The sequence below is a fragment of the Tamandua tetradactyla genome, chromosome 10 (assembly GCF_023851605.1).
Source record: "Tamandua tetradactyla isolate mTamTet1 chromosome 10, mTamTet1.pri, whole genome shotgun sequence".
Classification (NCBI taxonomy): domain Eukaryota; kingdom Metazoa; phylum Chordata; class Mammalia; order Pilosa; family Myrmecophagidae; genus Tamandua; species Tamandua tetradactyla.
The window spans coordinates 107,879,664-107,897,828 of record NC_135336.1 but is presented as its reverse complement, the minus strand read 5'-3'; the positions used below and the strand labels follow the sequence as shown (position 1 = coordinate 107,897,828).

Sequence of the window (18,165 nt, the reverse complement as noted above, 5' to 3'; positions counted from 1 at the left end):
TACGGTGAGCCAATGATTGTAACCATGTCAAGAATGTTTGTATGTTTGTTTGTTATTTACAATAAAAATATTTTAAAAAACAAAACAAAATCTGCCCAATACTCCTTGGGCTGTTTTGAAATGTTATGCACCCCAGAAAAGCCATGTTTTCTTTCCTAATCCAATCTTGTGGAGGAAGACCTGTTGTTCAGGGTGGAGACTTTGATTGGATTGTTTTCATGAGATGTGATACACCCAGTTGTGGATGTGGCCTCTTGGCTAGATGGAGATGTAACTCTACCCATTCAAGGTGGGCTTGATTAGTTTACTAGAGTTCTTTAAAAGGGTAAACATTTTGGAGAAACCTCAGATGCAAATCTTGGATAACACTTGCTTCAGAGCCAACACAAGACCCAGACATTGGTAATGTAGAAAGAAAATGCCCCCTGAGGGAAGCTGCTTGAAACCCAAAGCCAAAGGACTAACAGAGCAGCCACATACCTTCCAAGCTGACAGAGTTATTCTGGACCCATCAGCCTTTCTTGAGTCAAGGTATCTTGCCCTGGATGCCTTAGTTTGGACATTTTCATGGCCTTATAACTGTAGACTTGTAACTTTATAAATTCCCTTTTTAAAAGCCATTTCATTTCTGGTATTGCATTCTGGAAGCTTTAACAAACCAATACACTCCTCAAAGCCATCAAGGTCAGAGAGAACAAGAACAGTCTGAGAAACCATTATGGACAAGAGGAGCCCAAGGAGACATGACAACAAATGCAAGTGGTATCCTAGACGGGATCCTGAAACAGAAAAAGGACATTAGGAAAAGAACTGAGGAAATAGGAATAGTTAATTATAATGTATCGATACTGGTTCATTACTTGTGACAAATGTACTACGCTAATGTAAGACAAAGTGGGTATGAGGTATAGGGATTCTCTGTACTATCTTCATAATTCTGTAAATCTAAGACTGTTCTAAAATAAAAAGATTATCTAAAAAAACAGAAATTAAAGAAAAAAATGGCCAAAGTCACCAAGTTTTCATTAGTCTGATTACAGTGGGAAAATATTAACTATCTCACAGTATTATCAACCTCACCAAGATTGTCATGTATCTTTAGACAATGATACTGCAACAAGCCAAGGTGAAATTGGCTTTTTGCTAGAAGGTCCAAGTTTACCAGAAATACTCAAGATTTCACCATGAAGGTGACCCTGTTGTTTTTACTGTGCCTAAGATACAAAGTGTTTTCCCTGTGGCTGCAGCATTGACATGTTGAGTCATAATGGAAGCAGAACAACTTGTCACTTTGCCTCAGTAATATTTCTTAATTCTTACAATAACGTATGCAGTATAGGATACAGAATATTCTAGAAGAGGGGTTATTAGTTTCATACACAATAAAATCCTTTCCTCAAGGCTGGTCACTGCCTTCACTGCAGCACTCTCCAGTTGAGCATTTCTGTCACAGCAGGCACCTCATATGCACTGCCGCTTTTCTCACATCAACTCTCTAAGTCAAGTCACTAGCATTTTTACTTTATAGTATGGAAACTGAGGCCCAGAAAGCCTACAGAGCTTGTTCAAAGTTACAGAGATGATAAGCAAGGGAGCCAAGGGTTCAAACTCAGGCATGCATGGCACTAAAGTTCAGGGCCAGCCCCTACCTCCAAGCCAGTCTCTGTTGTAGGTGCCTCTGGAGTTCGACATACCATCAAGGGTATAAAACTGTGGCCTGCCAGCAGGAGCCTAGATCAGCTGCATGCAAAGCTTTCAGGACAAGTGGATATTTTTGTGAACAGTGCAAATGCTCCTTGGGGAACAAAAGGAGTCTTTCTACATGGAGAAAGATCAGGAGTCATCTTGAATCTGTGCCCTTGAAACAGAGCCAGGAGCTAAAAGCTTTTACTGAACCTGCATGAATCACAGCCATCAATATGCTATTAGGTCCTGGACATTAATTCTGCAAAAGTATTTATGAACCTTCAAAAGGATTAACCCTTTACTATATTATCCAACCCACCACCCCATATGCTGCAGTTGCTGACTTTTCTTTTTCTACTTAAGTAAGAGACTCATTTTACTACCTCCATTAAGATTACCTACATAAAGCAATTACTTTATAAGTTATCCTTTTCACTTTATTTCCCAAATATTAGGAGGATCCCCTTCAGCTTCCAAAATTTATTTTGATTTCCAAATCTAAAGTAGCAAAAATAGCAGACTTCCCCTTACTGGCTTTTTGACCAAGACAGGGCCCCTCGAGGGTTCAGCAAGTCAGCACACAAAGCACACAGGACTCCAAACTCTCCCAACAGAAATCTGGTCTTAGAATGGGACAGAATTTTCAGAAGTCATCTATTCTTCCCCCAATACTTGGACTTTCTTCCCTCCTTCTGGGGCCCCCCACAAAGGGGCTCCCTAGCCTCTGAGTGAACACCTTCAGTGTGCCTGGTCACTACCCTCAGGGCAACCTCAGCTGCACCCCACAGCAAGCACCTAGAATGAAATCCCAATATGCCACCGGTACACAGAACAGGTCTAATCCCTTTTGCAATTTCAGGCCTTCAAAGAGTGAACATTTGTCTCGCCTGCCATGCTGGAGACCCGGGTTTGATTTCTTGAGCCTTTACATGCCAAAAAAAAAAAAAGAGAGAGAGTGAACATTCATGACCCCTGGGGAAGTGGAAAGGGGAAGTGCCCAGTCCTCCTCCATAACATAGTTCACCCTGAGCTGGGCTCAAACACCTCAGTCCCATCCACTGTTGTTCACGGGTGATACACAACCTGGATCCCCACCCTGATGATGACCTGTGGAACGAGCTTCGGCAAACTTCTTCAGCTCTTTTCAATCTCAAGACAGTATCCTTGTCTATGAGTGGCTGGCTTCCCAGGCCGGTGCCAGCACTCTGCAAGAAGACAGGCTGGTATCCATGTTTAGGGTTAGGGATGGTTAAGGGCCACCACTCTTCTAATGCATGACCTCTCTGCATATTCCAGGTATAGCCTAATAACAGGTAGGCAGCAGGACTATCACCTCCATCATTTAGATGCCATGCTCCTAATAATATACCCTGCATTTGAAATGCAAGTTCTGGAATAAATCTAATTATACTTCAGCAGAAGATAAGGCATAATAGCCAAGAACCTTGTCTCTGGAAGTGGGGTCAACAGACTGGGGGAGCCTGTTAGAAATGCAGAATCCCAAGGCTGCACCTACTGAATCAGGATAACATTTTAAACAATCCCAGGTGATTCACATACACATTAAAGTTTGAGAAGTACTGGCCTAGATCTCTAAAAACACAAAAGTATTTCAATTGCAGAGTTTATATCAGGAGAGATTTAACAACTTTAAATCAGGCAGGATTTTAAGAGTAGAAAGCATTCTTTCTTCCCCACTCCTGCTATTAATAACATCAATGCACATTCAGTCAGCACAAAGAGTAAACAGATACTGGCTTCAAGAGCCTAGAAATAAAAGCTGTAGAAAAAGGAAAAAATAAGTGTACTGACAAGTCTCATAGCCATGAGATTTTTCTGTCTTTTTACCAGCCTCCCCCTGAGCATTTTCTCCTGTGTCTGATCAAAATTTGTGAAGATAAATATTGAATTTTAATAAGCAAACACCCAACTCCTAGATGTAAGTCCCACTGGGGAGTGTAGTGTAGTCAACTGAAGAAGGAAAACTCGAGTTCATGGGTACTGAGGCCATCTGGACACTGGTGAGCCCATCCCTACAGCTGTATGACGTGAACACCCGACATCAGCACCTCCCTTGGCCTGGCTAGAGCTCTCCAACTCAGAACACTAAAAGGCCCTCCAATGCCATTCAGAATTCATGCTAACTGCACTCGCTGAAAAACCCTCTCCTCATTCTAGAGTACTCACCACATACATGAGGCGAAGGCCATCATCACCTGTAATGGCGATAGAGAGCTTTAATCACATGCCAACATGCTGGAGACACTGACCATATGAAATCGCGTGGCCTGGACCCCCAGGCAGTGCACAAAGAGAATGAATAAACCTAGTAGTACCCAGGAGCTACACCCTAGACAGACTCACCTGAGTTTTTTAAAACTGGCCATGCCCGGGCTCCACCCCTACCCCCAGTGATTCCGATTTGGCTGGTTAGAGAAGCCTGTGTATGTTTCCCATGGAAAGCTCCCCAGATAATTCTAATGTGCACTCAGGCTAGAGCAGCACTGCTCAAGGAAAAGAAAGACACAAATTCATTACAACTGTATTTTGCAGTGACGCGGTGGATTTTATAAAACACAACACTGCTAATGCAGTGGCAAGAAATGCCTTTTCGGCAGTTGTGTATCTTGAACAGTGGAAGAGCCCTCCACAGACATACAGAGGGTTCTTTCTGAAACTGATTTTCATAATAATATGAATACATATGTACAAAAACAATGGTCTACCCCAATACTGAACATGGTTTCTGCCTCTCTCATCTCTAAGCAGACAGTGTTAGTGAAAGTTACAGCCAAGAAAACCTTTTATCTCTGAAACCTGGGCTGGTGGGAGAGGTTGGTAAACTACAACTCACAGCAGGTTTTTCTACAGCCTGTGCACTAGGAACGGTTTTTGCAATTTTAAGCAGTTGAGGGAAAAAAAAGAAGACTATGAAACACAAATCCTATGTGGCCTACAATACCAAAATATTCACTCCTGGACATTTAACAGAAATAATTTTCCTATCCCTGGCTTCTGGCAACTACAAGGGTTAGATGTTACAAGCACAGACTTAACATAGCAGGTCCTTTCGCTACCAATCTTGCAGCTAAGAAAGCCCTAGTATGCTTGAAAGGGTGAACCCAGTAGAACTGGGCTCTCAGTCATCTCAAGAATCTCAAGAAAAACACCCAGCTGCTAACTGCTAAGGTTCCAAGGAACAGCTAGAGTCTCTGCTTTTTGTCCTGCACAACAGGCTTGAGTATGCACTAGTAGGGGCAAAACGAGTCTCTGGGAGGCACTTGACAAGGGGTGCCCTGAATCTGCAGAACATACAACGCATGAGAAGGAACCCCAATCCCATGGTCACACCCCGCTACCATGCTGTGCAGAGAGCCTCGATGAGGAGCTAGTGAGATGGGCCCAGACAGAAAGCCTCTCTACCAGCTGACAGAACCTAAAACCAGCACACCGGAAGACAGACAGGGGCATACGTAGGTCTCTGTGGAGGTTAGCTGAACAGCGTCAGCCAGGCTCCAGAAACCAGAGGAAAGCTGGGATCTGGCTATCTTCAAAATTGATTGTCATAATATATTCAATAGATAGCAGTGCTCTGTACCATCACCCTGCGTTGTATCCCAGCACCCGGTAGGTCATCTGGCTCACAAAATTGATTTAAGGGATAATATTCAATTCCATTTTACATTTTCATGTTTTGGAACTCTGCCAGCAACAATTTTTGTTCTTTCAGAGGCCAGGATGCTGTGGACAAGACAATCTCTTGCTGCTGTAAATGGAACTCCATATTCCCTTTACGAATTTCCTGTTGATCTCCAAATTACTTCAAATATGACTGCCCTTTGTTTCGACAGTGTTCCATGCCTGAGTGACTACCTTCGCCCCACAGCTGGGTGCCTCAAGCTGCGGACAACACTCCGCTGGCATCACCTCTGGTGCCCGTGCTGGAGGAAGGGTGGGCGGAAGGGGAAAGGCGCAAAGGCCGTGGGAGCCTCTCATTCATGGCAAGCTCACTGGCCACAGCAAACAGTAAGCTATTACAATCGCATTTTAAAAAATCCTGTTCTTGACCCCACTTTCCTCATCAACCACACCCCACTTCTTTCAGCTGAATATAATGTCTCTCTTCCATTCCTCTCATTACAGTCAAGCTTTCGCCCCACCCCAGGCCAAACCTGCTCTGCTCCAGACCCCAGCAACTCCAACTGCTCTGTACTCCTGCCAACTTTCCACCCTCGTCTCACTCGAGTTACCACCAGCATCTGATACAGCCTTCACCACGAGTCCCTCAGCTGCTAGATAATACTCTTGGTTTCCTCCCAGCCTGAGTGGCTCCTTAGGTGGAGAGTGTCTTCTCTGAACTCCTGATATCAGTGGGCCTCAGCCCTCTTCTCTCTCCATGTTCCTCTTTTAATCTCATCTGTCCATCTAAATGCAAACCAGTGCCCAATTTATATCAATATGCAACAGCCTGTTCCCTGTTTCAGAAGACACATACCTCCATGTATGCTGAAAACAACCCCTCCACCATCACTTCCTCAGTCTGACAATCATAATAACACCTTCCCAGACCACCAGCCCAAAGCCACACTGGACACCTCTCCTTCCCACACATCTACAGTGTGGCAGCAAGGCCTATGAGCTCTATCATCAGGCCAAACTGAAAAGACAGTGACTCCACACTTCACTACTCCAATACAAGCCACCATCGCCTTATTTTCAGTTAATGGAATGGTCTAATGGGGTCCTTCTGTACTTGCTCCCTGTGCCAGTTTAAACTATTACGTACCCCCAGAAAAGCCATGTCCTTTTTCTCGATCCAATCTTGGGGGGGGCAGCCATGTTTTTTTAATCCTGAGTCAACTGTGGAAACTTTGATTGGGTTGTTACCATGAAGATGTGACACACCCAGATATGCATGGGACCTTCTGACTGGATTATTTCCATGGAAATGTGACACTCCCAATTGTGGGTGTGACCTTTTTATTAGATGGGGATGTGATTCTGTCCATTCAAGGTTGGTCTTGATTAGTTTACTGGAGTCCTTTAAGAGGGGAGAGATTTAAGAGAAAACACAATTGCTTCAGGGCAGACAGAGATGCAGTCATACGATGTCTGGCATGCCAACAGAGAGAGCAGATGCCTAGATACAAATGTTTGGAGATGCAGAGCTCAGAAGATGTTGCCATGTACCTTTCCAGGAGATGCTAAGCAAGCCAAGACCTAGAGTTGTATCCAGGGGGTGGTAAATGAAGGCCCACAAATGTTTAAAGAGGAAACTGGCATCAGAAGCAGGAAGCAAAAGAACCAGGAACAAGGACCGGCAGATGCCAGCCACATGCCTTTCCATAAGACAGACATCAACCTTTCTTTGGAGCCAAGGTATCTTTTTCTGGATGCCCTAATTTGAACATTTTTATTGCCTTAAAACTGTAAAGTTAGGACTTTTAACTTTTCCCTTTCTAAAAGTGGTTCCATTTCCGTAGGAGATGATTCCCAGGAATGAGTCCAGCCCTGGCATCATGGGATCAACAATTCCATTCTGACCAAAAGGGTGAAAAGAAGTGTAATTAATAAAGTATCATGGCTGGGGGAGTTCAAATAGAGTTCAGAGGCTACTCTGGAGATCACTCTTACGTATGCTTCGATTAGACATTGCTACCTATCGTAACTTGCCAAACCCCAACCAAAACCCATCATAAAGAACACCTAGGGCGGGCCGCGGTGGCTCAGCGGGCAAAGTGCTTGCCTGCTATGCCGGAGGACCTCGGTTCGATTCCCGGCCCCAGCCCATGTAACAAAAACGGAGAAACAGAATACAATAAAAACAAGAAAATGTTTAAAAATGTTTCCCTTTCTTCCTTCCTTCCTTCCTTCTATCCTTCCTTCCTTCTCTCTGTCTTTCCTTAAAAAAAAAAAAAAAAAAAAAAAAAAAAAAAAAAAAAAGAACACCTAGAGCAATATATAAGATTCTACAATGGTTCCATGCACTAGGGTAACTTTCCAGAAACCTACAACCTCCAGATGGGTCTCTGGACCAGATAAGTCCTGAGACTTAGAGGGCCCAGCCTCTCCAGAACATCAGATAGTTCCATCTCCCTACCCTATACTATTGACAGCCCCTTCCAACATGAAAAAGTTAGAGTGGCTATAGCCCAAATACCCCTAAAGAGAGTGATAGAAAGATCAAAGGTGATGGTGAAGTTTAACAGAGAAGGTAGGATTTAACAAATGAATATAATTACTGAATCATTAAATTGATATTTCTTTTAGTCTCCAATATCTTACAGCAGCTTGAAGTAAAAACCTAAAATTGTGAAATTGTAGTAACCCACACCAAACTCTGAAATCTGTCCTACAACTGTTATGTTGTGCTGTGAAATTTATTGCTTTTTGTATATATGCTATTTTTCACAAAAAAGAAAAAAAAGTCAATCATGATTGATAAAAAAAATACTTATTCCTTCTAGCCTCCTATATTCTGGAGCAACTAGAAGGAAAACTCTGAGAGCATCATATGGTAGCCCATGACAAACTCTCGGATCTATCCTATAACTACTTGTTGAAGAGTGCTTTGAAAACTATTGCTTTTTTATTTCTTTGCTTTGTACATATGTTATATTATACAATTTAAAAAGTCAAAAAAAAACTTATTACAAAGCTATAGTAATCAAAACATAATACTTGCACAAGGACAGACATACACACTGATGGAATTAAATTGAGAGTTCAGAAATAAGCCCTTATATCTACAGCCAACTGATTTTTGACAAGGGTGCCAAGTCCATTCAATGGGAAAATAATAGTCTCTTCAACAAACGGGGCTGAGAACACTGGAAGGGCATGTGCAGAAGAGTAAAGTGGACCCCTACCTCACACCATACACAAAAATTAACTCAAAATGGATCAGAGACCTAAATATAAGAACAAAGCTAAAAAGACATTCAATATCATCAGCCACTAAGGAAATGAAAATAAAAAACCATAATGAGATAACTATTTCACAACCACTAGAATGATAGCCTTTTTTTTTTTTCTGCATGGGCAGGCTCCAGGTCTCTGGCATGGCAGGCGAGAATTCTGCCACTGAACCACCATTGCACTGCCCACAGTCATCTTTTTTTTAAAATGGAAAATAAAATACATGTTAGAAAGGATTTGGAGAAACACGAGCAGTCATTCATCATTGATGGTAATGAAAAATGGTGCAGCCACTGTGTGAAACAGTTTAGTCATTCCTCAGAATGGCCTGGCAATTGCAATTCTAAGTATACATTCAAAAACACTGAAAACATGGAGTTGGACAGGTATTTGGACACTGATGTTCACAGCACCTTCATTCACAACTGCCAAAGGATGGACATAGCTCAAATGTCCATCACCACATAAATGGATAAACAAAATGTGGTACAGACATACAGTGGAATATTACTGAGCTGTGGAAAACGATGAAGTTCTGATACACGTGACAAAATGGATGAACCCTCAAGACATCATGCTGTATGAAATAAACCAGACACAAAAGAACAAATATTGTATGATCCCACATTAATATTAAATAAAATATGCAAATTCACAGAGTCAGACACTAGAATATAGATTCTATATATATCTATATAGAATAGATAGATATTCTATTCTATATAGATATAAAATATCTATATCTATATATAGATATTCTATATATAGAATATATAGGGGGCCAGGGTGGGGGTAGGGAATAGAAAGTTAATGCTTAATTAGTATAGGGTTTCTAATTAGGGTGATGGAAAAGTTTTGGTAATGGATGGTGATGATGGTAGTTAATATTAATATTAACTCCATTGAATTATATTACAATGTGGTTAAAAGGGGAAATTTTAGGTTGAATATATTACTAGAATAAAAAACTGTAACACTGTACGACATGGTGAATTCCAATGTAAACTATGGTTTACAGATAATAGTATAATTATAATATTGTTTCATCAACTGTGACAAAGGTACCACACTATAACGCAAAGTGTTAATAATATGGAAAACTGTATGTTCAAGGAGGGGAGTACATGGGAACGCTATTTTCTACATGATTTTTCCATAAAATTACAACTTCTCTAATAAAAAAATTAAAGATACAGAACATTTCCATCCCCACAGGAATCTGCCATGCTGTCCTTTTATTAGCCACACCTACTTCCTTCCTGCTCCCCCCCCCATCCCTAGCCCCTGGCAAGCACTAATGTGTTCTCTATTTCTATGATTTTGTCATTTCATAAATGTTATATAAATGGAATCATAAAGAATGAACCTTGTGGGATTGGCTTTTTTTCACTAAAGATAATTCTATGAAGTACTATCTAGGCGGTTGTGTACATCAATAGTCGTTCCTTTTTATTATTTATTAGTATTCCACAGCATGGATAAACCACAGTTTTCAACCATTTCTCCATTGAAGGACATCTGGGTTTTTTCCAATTTTGGGCTATTTAGAATATCTACATACTATGAACGTTTCTACATCGGTTTTCGTGTGAACATAAGTTTCATTTCTCTGGGATAAATGTCCAGAGGTACAATTGCTGGGTCACATGGTGGATGCAAATTTAGTTTTATAAGAAATTGCAAACTGTCTTTCAGAGTGACTGTATCATTTCATTCTCACCAGCAATGTAAGAGTAATCCAATTTCTCAGCTTCTTTTCCATCATTTGCTGCTGTCGCTATTCTTTTTTTGTAGGCATTCTGATAGGTGTGTAGTTAGCAGTATCTCATTATGGTTTTAATTTGCATTTCCTGAATGGCTAATTGTGTTGAACATCTTTTCATGCACTTATTTGCTAGCTGTATATCCTCTTTGTAGTAATGTCTACCCATGTCTTTGCACAGTTCCTAAATGGTGTTTTTTTTTAAACTGTTGAGTTTTGAGAATTCTTAATATATTCTAGTACCAGACTTACCTCAATATGTGGTTTACAAATATTTCTTGCAATCTGCTTGTCTTTTCATCCTTTTAACATGTATTTTCCCTGTTAAGAAAATTTTTTTTTTAATTTTGATGATATCTAATTATCAATTTTTCCTTTTATAGCTGATGCTTTGGTGTCAAGTTTAACAATTCTTTGCCTAGGCCTAGCCTAGGAGCATGAAGATTTTTCCTTTTTTTTTCTATTTCATAGTTTTGCACTTTAGATCTAGAGTTAATTTTTGTGTAAGGTATTAGATTCTTTTATTTATTTATTTATTTATTGCCTATGTATGTCCAAATGTCCCAGCACCAATTGTTTAAATTGTCCATTGAACTGCTTTTGCACCTTTGTCAAAAATCAGTTGAGCATATTTCTGCAGTCCCTCCAATGGCTCCCAGTGCTCTCCCACTGATCTGTGTCAGTCCTTCTGCCAATACTACACAGTCCTGATTGCTGCGGCTTTATGTCTGGTACTCACTCATTCCTTCCACTTAATTCTTCTTTTTCAAATTGCTTTAGCTCTTCTCATTCCTGTGCTTTCCCATATAAATTTTAGAATCAGTTTGTCAATATCCACAAAAAATTTTTTGCTGGGAATTATGTTAAACCTGTATGTCAATTTTGGGAAAACTGCTATCTTTACTATGTTGAATTTTCCAAAATGTGAATATTTATTTAGATTCACTTCTTTCATAAATTTTTTCTAGTTTTCAGCATAAAAAAGTCTTATGTGGACATGTTAACACTTAAATATTTCATTTTTTTCAGGGATTAGAAATGGTATTGCATTTTTAATTTTGATGCCTGCATGTTCACTCACTATATAACAAGAACACCTGACTTTGGGATATTTACCTTTTATCATGCAACCTGTTGAACTCACTGAGTAATTCTAGGAGTTTTCTGTAGATTCCTTGGCATTTTCTACACAGACAATTATGTCATCTGTAGACAAGGACAGGTACTATGTGGAATAATGGAAAATCCTTGCCTTGTTCCTAGTTTTAGGAGGAAATCATTCAGTCTTTTGTCATCAAGCATAATGTTAGCTGTTTTATTTTTTGTAGAATCTCTACCATATTGAGTAACTTCTCCTCTGTTTCTAGTTTTCTGAGAGTTTTTATTATGAATGAATGTGGATTTTGTCAAATGCTTCTCTGCATCAACTGACGTAATAATGTAATTTTTCTTTAGCTGGTTAATATTGTAGGTTTTGTTGACTGGTTTTCAAATATGGAACCGTCTTGAATTTCTAGAATAAACCCCATGTATTAGTCAGAGTTTTCTAGGGAAACAAAACCAGTAGGAGGCATCTGTAATTATTATGAGATTTTTATAAAAACTGTCTCATGCCACTGTGGGGATGTACAAGTTCAAATTCCATAGGGAAGTGGGAACTCCAATGAAGGTTTCGATGAATTCCTCAGGAGCAGTTGGCTGGCTGAAGTAGAGATGGAAATTCTCTCTTCTGACTGCTGAAATCATCACCACTTCTAAAACCTTCACCTGATTGGATGACACATCTCTCGCTGTTGAAGGCAATCTTCTTAGTTAATTGTAAAAGTAATCAGCCATAGATACAATCACCTGGTACAATCAACTTCCTGATGATTAAGTCCATGAAATGTCCTCACCATAACAGGCCAGTGTTTGATTAACCACAAAAAACTGGACACAATCACCTGGCCAAGCTGACACACGAACCTAACCACCACACTCCACTTTGTCATGGTACATAATTCTCTGTATATATTGATGAATTCTACATGCTAATATTTTGCTAAGAATTTCTGCTTCTATGCTTATGAAGGATATGGGTCTATTAGCTTTATTTTCTTGTGTTGTTTTTTGCTGTCTTGATACCTTGGTATCAGGTAATACTAACTTCATAAAATGAATTGGGACATGTTCCCTCATATTTTGTGGAAGACAATAACTGAAATAAAAAACAAAAACCTCAATGGATGGACTCAGCAGAATGGAGGCAAAGGAGGAAAGAATACGTGATTTTACCAGACAAGTGGAAGAATGATCACTCCATATGAGCAACAAAGAGAAAATAGACTGAAATAAAAAAGAATAAACAGAGGCTCAAAATCCTGTGAAACCATGGCAAAAGTTGCAACAATCATGTTATGGAGTCCCAGAAGGAGAGGAGAAAGAGGCTGAAAAAGTACTTGAAGAAATAATGGCTAAGTCATCCATGTTGTTTATCTAGAATAGACCATTATTGCCTAAAAATTTTCTGTCCTGATAGACAGCTGCTTTCCTGGTCTTCTAGCTAGAGAAATTAGGTTCTCCTTGGGACATTTTTTCCTGCACTCATTGGCATTTATGGATTGTCAGCTTCTTCATTTCTAAGAGTGGAATATATAAGGCAAAAATAACAACCGTGGTACTCACAATCATGTCATTCCTTGCATCCCAAGATATCTAGTTGGTTTGCCTTCCTCTCTTCATCTTTGAAATTCTTGTATTTGTTTTATACATAACATCCAGGGGTTTTAGTTGTACTTAGAACGAAGAATAGGGGAAAGCAAAGTCTACTCTATCTTCCCAGAAGCAGAAGTTAACCTACATTTTCAAAAAGATCATCTTGACTGCCACGTGAAGACTAAACTGTAATGTAAAAAAAGCTGGAATATTCAAACCTGTTATAAGGCTAATACAATCATCCAGGGGTAAGATAATGGTGGCTTAGGCCCAAAGTAATGGTAGTAGAGGTTGTAAGAAGTGGTTATATCCTGAATATATTTTGGAAGAAGTATAGACAGAATTTGCTGATATATTAGACATGAATTATAAAAGAAAGAGTAGTCAAAGATAGTGCTCAGGATTTTATCAGGCAAGTAGAAGAATGACCAACTGATATTTAGGAAAAGAACAGACTAGAAGGAATAGGCATGATGATAGAGTTGTGTTTTTCAAGTATGAAGAAGAGATAGCTTTCATAAGGCCAGATGGAGGAGCTAGGCAGCTGGAGTTTAGGAGCAGGAGTCCAGGCTGGAAAGATTTAGGGAAAAAAAAAGGTGTATTTTTGATCCTGGGCTTCGGAACCTAAAAGAAAAAAGAAGTTTTTTTTAAGCTACAAAAATAGATACAAAAGTGAGAGGAGAAACAGAAGAGTTCCAAGAATCTAGCCTTAGGCTCTCCAATGAGGGCAGGGATATGAGAAGGAACCAGCAAAGAATATTGAGAAGAAGACATTAAAGAGCTAGGAAGAAAGCATCCTGGAAGTTAAGTTAAAAAAATAAGTTTCAGGATGGAGGGAATTAATGACCTGAATTTAAATGCTACAGCTCGATCAAGTAATAAGAGGACTGAGGCTTAACCACTTTGACTTAGCAACACGGAGGGTGGTCTTTGCTGACTTTGTCAAAGCTATTTTGGTGGAATAAAATCCAAGTGGATTCAAGAAAAAATAGGAAGGAACTAGACACAATAAATTTAGACCTGACACTTAGATGAGTCATTAGCTTCACCTATAACTGAGGATAATGATGCCTTTTCTTATTTAAATTTTTAAATTAATCTTTGCTGAGGACCTACTTTGTGTTAGAAACATCAAAGTAAGTAAATTGCTTTAGTTTCCTAGGCTGCTTAAGCAAATACCATGAAATGGGTCCAGTTAAACAACAGAAATGTATTCGCTCAGTTTTGAGGTTAGAAAATAATCTAAATTAAGGCATCATCAAGGTGATGCCTTCTCCCCAAAGACTGTGGCATTCTGGGGCTGGTTGCCAGCGATCCTTGTCATTACAAGCAAAGTTGGGACAAGCAAAATGTAAATGCTATGCTTCCTTTAAACACAAAGGGAAGACATTTTTGTTTCCACCCACAATGGAGTAACCAGGATGAGACTTACCTTTCTGCTTTTAAGCAACAAGAAAACTGGAGGAAAATATATGAGATAACTTACTTCAGCCATCAGACAAGAGGCTGTGCAAAATTGTGTAAGTGTAATTCCTATCACTTTCATGGCTTTCTAAGTAAAAGCACTTTCCAGAATATAGGGCAAAGAGAGAGAGAACCCAAGCAAAGCGTGACAGCACAACTGAATTGGTGAAATGGAGATTAGAATTCAAGGAGAATTGAGGAGATTGGGAAGAGAAGGAAGATACAGAGAAAGGCCCCAGAGAAAGAAAGAGAAGAAAAAGCGCTCATAAAAAGAGTTCCAAAAATTTCCATGGGGATCTCCTACAGTTCAGTCTGCTGCTAAACATTAAACAACACGTGTAGGGCAAAACTCCACGAGGTGAAGTAAAGCATGACCAGGAAGCTATAGCTGAACGATTTTCATGGCTTAAGGCAGGGTTGGGAGACATTTAGAATTTCGACCAGCCAGAACATGAGCCCTAACTGAACCTCTGAGGCAATCAATAAAGACCTCAGAGAGTTACACCTCATTATTGAGGTTAAATTAGCCTGGAGTAAAAGATACTTACATCTAATCTAAAAAAGCCAAAAATGAAGTCTTAAAAACATCAAGCTGATCCACAAATAACTTATCTGCCTGACAGAACAAATTCCAATGCACTTTAAAAAAAAAAAGATGAAGGGGGCCCACAGTGGCTCAGTGGCAGAGCTCTTGCCTGCCATGCTGGAGACCCAGGTTTGATTCCCATGCCTGCCCAAGTTAAATAAATAAATAAAAGTTTTTTAAAAAGATGAAATTAAGATATTCCCAATGTAAGAACATCCACAATATCCACCATTCAATTAAAAGTTATTAGACATGAGAAAGGATGTGACAGATCAAAAAGTACAGGCATACCTCATTTTATTTTTATTGCACTTTGCTTGACTGTGCTTCACAGATATTGTATTTTTTACAAGTTGAAAGTTTGTGGAAACCCATTGTTGAGAAGTCTACTGGCATTATTTTTCTATCAGCACATATACACTCTGTATCTGTGTCACATTTTGGTAATTCTCACAATATTTCAAACTTTTTCTTTATTATTATATGTTTTGGTAATTTGATCTGTGATTTTTGATGGTTCTGTTTTAAATGAGGTTATTAGGAGGCCTAATCTGACTATTGTTTATCTTAGGAAATAGAGAGGTCTAAGGAGAGAGACGGGAACAACCAATCAGTGGGGCAGTCAGAACACATACCACATTCACCAACTAAGTCTGCTGCCTTACTGGGCACAGTTCATGGTGCCCCAAAACAATTACAATAGTAATCAATAGATGAGGAGTTGCTTTTATGGATGAGCAAAGAAAACTGCTTCTTGAGATGGAAACTACTCCTGAAGAAGATGCTGTGAACGTTCCTAGTGAAGATGCTGTGAAATGACAACAAAGGATTTAGAGTATAACATAAACATAGTTGATAAAGCAGCAGCAGGGTTTGAAAAGATTGCCTCAAATTTTGTATGAAGTTTTAGTTTGGGTAAAAAGCTATCAAGCAGAATTACATGCTATGGAAAAATCTTTCAGGAAAGGAAGAGTCAACTGATGCAGCAAACTACACTGCTGCTTATTTAAAGAAACTGCTACAGCTGCCCCAACTTCAGCAACTACCACCCTGACCTGCCAGCAGCCATCAACAGCGAGGAAAGACCCTTTATCAGCAAAAAAGATTACATGGCGGGCCGCGGTGGCTCAGCGGGCAAGAGTGCTTGCCTGCGATGCCGGAGGACCCCGGTTCGATTCCCGGCCCCAGCCCATGTAAAAAACAAACAAACAAACAAAATATAATAAAACAAGAAAATGTTTAAAGATGTTTCCCTTTCTTCCTTCCTTCCTTCTCTGTCTTTCCTTCCCTTCCTCCCTCTCTCTAAAAAAAAAAAAAAAAAAAAAAGATTACAACCTGCTGAAGTCTGAGATGATGGCTAGTATTTTTAGCAATAAAATTATTTTTAAATTAAGATATATATATATTGTTTTTTGGATTTAATGCTATTGTACACATAAGACACTACAGTATAGCATAAACATAACTTTTATATGCACTATATTTATGTGTGTGACTTGTCTTATTGCAATATTTGCTTTATTAAGGGAGCCTGGAAGTGAAACTACAATATCTCCAAGATGTTCCTGTAGTGAAGAGGAAAAGAACCTAACATGAAGAAATGAACTCAGCAAGAAAATATCTTTAAACAGCTATTGTAACTAAGTAAAAGTATTTAAAAGAAAACATGAACAAAATAGGAGATAAACAGAAAATATAAAAGAACAGATGGAACTCCTAAAGATTATATACATATCAGAAATAAACTATTCAGTGAATGAGATTAGCACCTGATTAGATATGTAGAACAAAAGGAACTTAAAAACATAGAAATAGAAAATACCCAAACTGAAAGACAGGGAGAAAAAAAGATGGGGGGGAAAAAAAGCTTCAATAAACCTGTAGGATAAAATCAAGCCATGTAATATCTGTGAAATTGGAATCCCAGAAGAAATAAGGAAGAGAGTGTGCAGAATTTTTAAAAAATAATGGCAGATAATCCCAAAAAATATTTCAACTTTGATAAAACAAACCCACAGATCAAAGACGCTTAATGAAACTGAAGAAGAATACACACAAAAAAACACTAAGGTACCAGGGGAGGACATTAAGAACAGAGGAGGAAATATGAGAATGAGTACAGATTTCTCATCTGAAATTACACAGTCAGAAAATAATGGACAACTTTAAAGCACTTGAAAAAAAAGACTGTCAACAAAGATCTCTACTTCCAGAGGAAAAAAACACTTCAAAATTAAGGAGGAAATAAAGACTTCTCCAGATAAACAAAAGCCAAACGAATTTGACACCAGCAAACTTACACCATAAGACATGTAAGAAGAAATTCTTCTAGAGAAATTAAAATTTGAGGAGAAAACATGTATCTATCTACACAACCAAATGAAAAATAATATATACAAAAACACTTCTTCATTTAAAAAATTTCTTTAAAACATACTGCTTATTTAAAAAATACTATGTTAAAGGATTTATAACATAAGCACTGGTAAAATATATGAAGATAATATAATGGTTCAAGAACCAAACCTGAGGAAATAGAACACAGCTGTACAGTTCTTATGTTATAACTGAAAAGTATATTATTATTTGAAGGTAGAGGATGGAAAATGAAAGATGCATATTGTAAACCCTAGAGCAACCACATGCAAAGAAATAGATGAGGACAACATAGTGATGGTGTCAGTGATAAAGATAAAATGCCCAAAAGCATAAAACCAAAAAAAAAGGAAACAAATAACAGATAAAACAAATAGAAAACAAGTTGTAAGATAGCAGATTTAAACCCAACTACATCTATAATTACAATACACGTAAATGATCAAAATACTCCAATTGAAAGGATATAAAAAACAAGACCCAAGAACATGTTATCTACCATAAAATTCATTTTACATTTAAAGGCACAAATTGGTTAAAAGAAAAAGGACAGAAAAAAAGGTATACCATGAAAACACTAACCAGGGATAAAAAGAGGCATTTCAGAATAATAAAAAAGTCAATCCATCAGGAAGATGTAACAATCTTACATGTATACGCATACAATAACAAGCTTTAA

At 38.7% G+C, this 18,165-nt stretch overlaps 1 protein-coding gene across 2 annotated transcripts in view; it reads right to left on the bottom strand.

Moving 5' to 3' along the window:
* The window catches only part of PCBP3 (poly(rC) binding protein 3), a 470,825-nt gene that overhangs the window by 331,120 nt on the left and 121,540 nt on the right, over nucleotides 1-18,165 (bottom strand). The gene's annotated exons all lie outside the window — the stretch shown is intronic.